The sequence below is a fragment of the Prionailurus viverrinus genome, chromosome F2 (assembly GCF_022837055.1).
Source record: "Prionailurus viverrinus isolate Anna chromosome F2, UM_Priviv_1.0, whole genome shotgun sequence".
NCBI lineage: Eukaryota > Metazoa > Chordata > Mammalia > Carnivora > Felidae > Prionailurus > Prionailurus viverrinus.
Window position 1 is genome coordinate 72,148,923 of NC_062578.1, and position 4,615 is coordinate 72,153,537.

Below are 4,615 nucleotides of genomic sequence, written 5' to 3' on the forward strand. Positions count from 1 at the left end.
CTGCCCTGACAGCAGGGAGCCCAATGCGGGGTCAAACCCATGGAACCGTGAGATCATGAAGTCGATACCTCAACCGACTGAGCCGCCCGGGTGCTCCAAAGCCTTCCTTTTTTAGACCAGCACTGGCATGTGGTGCTGGCTCCCTGCTCGCAGATCTCCAGGCTTCTGCCCTAACATGCAAGCGGGCCAGCTCCCCGCATCTTCATTTCAACACCCCAATGGTTCGGCCAGCATGTCCTGGTTCAGGTCGTCAGACTCATGAGGCCCCTGAGAAAATCTGCCCTGTGTTCCACGGCAGAGCTGTGCATCCTGGCAGTCTGCTTGCAGGAGGACCCTTCTCTGAAATCTGTCTTGCATGATGGATTCTGCCTTTTTGTTTTATGGACCCCCAGCTCCCCTTCCTCCCTCACTTGACTTGAGTCTTTCTTTTCTAGGCTGGTTTTTTTTCCTGAGCCCACCCCCAACCCCTTCTGATCCAGCCTTGACCCCAAAGAACTTCATTGAGCACACTCCTTGCCCACCAAGGCTCCATGGCAAAGGAGAGAGCCCTGAAGGCCTCCAGAAGTTCTCAGGCGTCACCAAAATATGTGGTCTGGCAGGAACGAAAAACAGAGCAAATAAGTGCTTTTCGGAGTTTACAAAGGAAGTAGGCCAGGTGGCAGGAAAACACAGACAGGTAATTGAGGAAATCTGACACGGGGGCCCGAAGTAGCCTCCTGGAAGGAGAGCATTCCTCTGAAGCTTCTGGTCTCCTTACAGTAAGTTATATATGAATTGTGCGTTCTCCTCCCTCAGAGAGCTGTGTTGGTCCACATGAACTTCCTTGCTTCCTGTAACCTCCTTTCTCTCTACCTCTTTACCTCCCAAGTTTGTTCCGGAGCTGTGCAGAGACTGGCTCACGTCCTGCCCTGGGACCTTGCCTCTCCTCCATACAACCAAATGCGTCTCGCCCCATTCTCCTGTGCGTCTCTGAGAAATGGGTCAGACAATCTGTATTAAGTTGGAGTGCCAAATCCTAACTTTTATAATCGAGCTATGCAGTAGACACAGACAGATTAATCATGAGAAGAACCGCCAAAGAGACATGGACGGATGCAGTGGGACGCGAGGGCGAGGCTTCCACTGCTGATGAGCACAGAGCAAGGTAAGCACAGGCAAGAACTGACCACCCCCACCCCCACCCCCACCAGAGAGAATCATCTTACTCATCCCCATTTTATAGATAGGGAAACGAGGTCCAGAGACAAGTGATCTGCCCTGAGATAGCGGCTGACAGTCTAAAGTCAAGATGACCCCAACCTCGTCCTTTGCCCCAGGCCTGTGCTCCGTCCACTGCACCATGCCGTTCACAGCCATGAGCACCTCTCCGTTCAGTACCTCGTTTCCAACTCATCATGAGGCTTCAAGGGCTTCTGTGATAGGCACAAAAGTGCAGTGCTGTGACCTGCAATAAATCACCACAGCTAATGGTCTCCTTGCTCCCCGTGACCAACTGCGGACAGCCCCGTTCTCACTCGCACATGCAGCACGATAGCTGAGGCCACTGCCTGCCTTGAGGGCGGTGTGGGAACCAGGAGAAAGGAGGCAGCCACTGGGGACACTGGGGTGGCGTTCCTTTCCCTCCCCCCACGCCTGCTCCATACCTTCCTTCCTTCGTCCCTCCCACCTCATCCTGCCTGTCCCTCCTCTTTCTTTCCTCCTTCCTTCTGGCATCATGCAAACAAGGCACTAACAGCTGCCACGTTAAGTCCCAATTCTACCACCTCCCCCCAGTAGGGTCACTCTAAGGTTCTGAAGGTCTTGTGTGGCATGGAGCACTCAGGGGGCAGCCTTGCCCATTCTCTTCTGTCCACGCAGGGGACTTGCAAAGATGCCCTTGTCCCCATCCCCAAGTGCTCCAGGTTCGACAGCTCTCTGCTGATTCTGGGCAAGGCTTCTGCCTTGGGAATCCCTTGCCAGCTGCCTCGGGTCACAGCTCCGGTGACAACCTCTCCCTCCCGTGGATCTTGCTGCCTCCCTGGTGTGCTGCCGGATCTTCACTGCTCTGGAGCCTACAGACTCTCTCTCCACTCCCCGGCCCCGGAGAATCCCGTCCTGGTCTGGCAACTACGCCAAGTCCTTTAATTGCTTCCTCCTAGACATTTTGCCCATACTTGAGATGCCCCTTCTTCTCAAGACACAGGCCTAAGCTATTTACCTCTCTGGACCTCCGTTTCCTCTTCTAGAACAGTATCTCCTCAGAGGGTCACTGCAGATTAAATGAGCTAGTATATAAGGGATTTAGAACACTGGCTGCCACATAGAAAACATCATATAAGCAATTACCATTATTATCAACGATATGCTGCAGCTGCCTCCCCACCAAAAGTACATTTTGACAAGAAGGAAGAACATGATCTCAGCATAAAGAAAATCCTTTAAATTCATAAACTCAGCTTTCTGGACCTCAGTCTATTTTCCTTATTCTTCTGGACCCAGTGAAAATACCACTGGGCAATACCAATTTAAGAGTCCATGTTTGGGAGCTATGGATTCAGTGACCTCCAGGTCTTTCTTTGCCTTGGTATGTGTGATTCCTGGTGCATAAACTGAGCCAGCCCCTTAGTAGTGCTCAATATAGATTTGTGGAAGGTATGACTTAAGTATATGCAGCCACCTGTTATCAGCACTACCTTTCAAGATAGAAACCTCATCTGTACAAACACAGAAGCAGAACACCCTTACAACAGCGCCCCCCCCCCCCAAAAAAAATACACGGAGGAAAATCAATCAAAACACATGAGGACAGAGTATAGTCCACACTCTGGACTCTGACGGACCTGCTCTGACGGACCTTTGGAAGCCGCATTCTCTCTAGCGCCTACACTTTCCCCACCATTAACAATAACCCTCCCATTGCTAGGGTACTCAGCAGCTAATATGATGCTTTCACGTTCATCGCATCATTTGTTCATTAAGGAGCACTCACTGTGTACCTGGCACTGTATGCAGTTCTGGGAAACAGAGCGGGAAATACATGGCAGTGCCCAGATCTGTGCCCCCCCCCAACCCACTAAACTGTAAGCCCCAACAAGAGTCGGGGCTGCATCTGTTTATCTCCGGATGCCCAGCACCGGCACCGGAGTGTTTTGTGATCAGAGAATGGAAAGAACGGACGCCAGGGCTGCTGACTTCTCAGCCCAGATAAGGAATGTGGCTGTTCAAGCTCAGGGCTATAAAGATATTTGATCAGGGAGCGCCTGGGTGGCTCAGTCAGTGGAGTGTCCGACTTCGGCTCAGGTCATGATCTCATGGTTTGTGAGTTCAAGCCCCACATCAGGCTCTGTGCTGCCAGCTCGGAGCCTGGAGCCTGCTTCGGATTCTGTGTCTCCTTTCTAGCTCTGCCCCTCCTCCACTCGTGCTCTGTCTCTGTCTCTCAAAAAAAAAAATGAATAAACGTTAAAAAAAAAAAAGATATTTGATCAAATAAGCCCTGAGTGCAGGGATACCTATAAAACTTGGGGGCCCAGTGCAAAATAGAAATATAGGGCCCCTTGTTCAAAACAGAGGAAGAAGGTGTCCTTAGAGGAACTAAAATAGAAAGCTTTTTTCTCTCTGTCCTGGCATCTCTTTCAATTAGTCATGGTGTTTTCTTATTTGCTATTCAGTATCATTCTAAGGAAAACATATTGAAACTTTAAATTATTAGCATGAATTTTACTACTCATCTTTGTATTGTGCAATGCTGATTTTAAACACAAATATTAACACATTTAACTCATGATGAATCACTGAAAATATACAATTCAAATTTGGTAGCTGGTATCTCATTCTTGTCAGAATACTGGAAACAGCACAAAACTAAGCCAATTATTTTAAGGTTTTTTTACAGTTTTTATTTGTTTACTTGAAAGAGATAGAGACTGTGTGTGGGGCGGGAGGAGAGGCAGAGAGGGAGAGAGGGAGAGAGGGAGAGAGGGAGAGTCTCAAGCAGTCTCTGAGCTGCCAGTGCAGAGCCTGACGCGGGGCTCAAAATCATGACACTGTGAGATCATGACCTGAGCCAAAACTGACAGTTGGACGCTCAACCAACTGAGCCACCCAAGTGCCCCTGAATCGACTATTTTTATGTGACTTCTTGATACACACAGACTATACCAACACTCTACCTCTGGCTCACTGATGATGACGAGGGACATAAAGGAAGGAACTCGGGGACAACCTATCTTCGCCTTTTGTTCTATGCCATTGCTCCCGGCATGAGTGGCTAATGAACACCAGGAAGTGACACAAGAATGGATATGACAGAGTAGGATTCCTCCGTGGTTCATGCTTCTAGAACGCCACTGCCTTCTTTCTGCATTCAATGTAAGTTCTAGCTCGACAGGAAGCATGGCTTCTGGGGGCCATCGGCACCTCCATTTACTTAGGTTTAGACACAACATGCCTACCTTCTACCCTCTGAGGCATGCTGGCCTCCCACATGTCACATCCATCAGACTTCAGAGATCATGGGCACCAAGAACACTACCTGTGAACATAAAGCACTGTGGACACGCACTCCATGCATGCTTCGTGGTCCCATTAGATCCACTTTCAAAGCATAGGTGCAAGGACAAAACTACTAAGAATTTCA

General features: G+C 49.5%; 1 long non-coding RNA gene across 1 annotated transcript; it reads right to left on the minus strand.

Moving 5' to 3' along the window:
* Window positions 1–1,321: 1,321 nt before the first annotated feature.
* LOC125156148 (uncharacterized) lies at window positions 1,322–4,234 on the minus strand. The gene is made up of 3 exons (XR_007148493.1): window positions 4,149–4,234; window positions 2,198–2,248; window positions 1,322–1,444 (listed from the first exon to the last, which is right to left on the minus strand). It is a non-coding gene; the product is annotated as an uncharacterized LOC125156148 (long non-coding RNA).
* Between the last annotated feature and the right edge of the window lie 381 nt (window positions 4,235–4,615).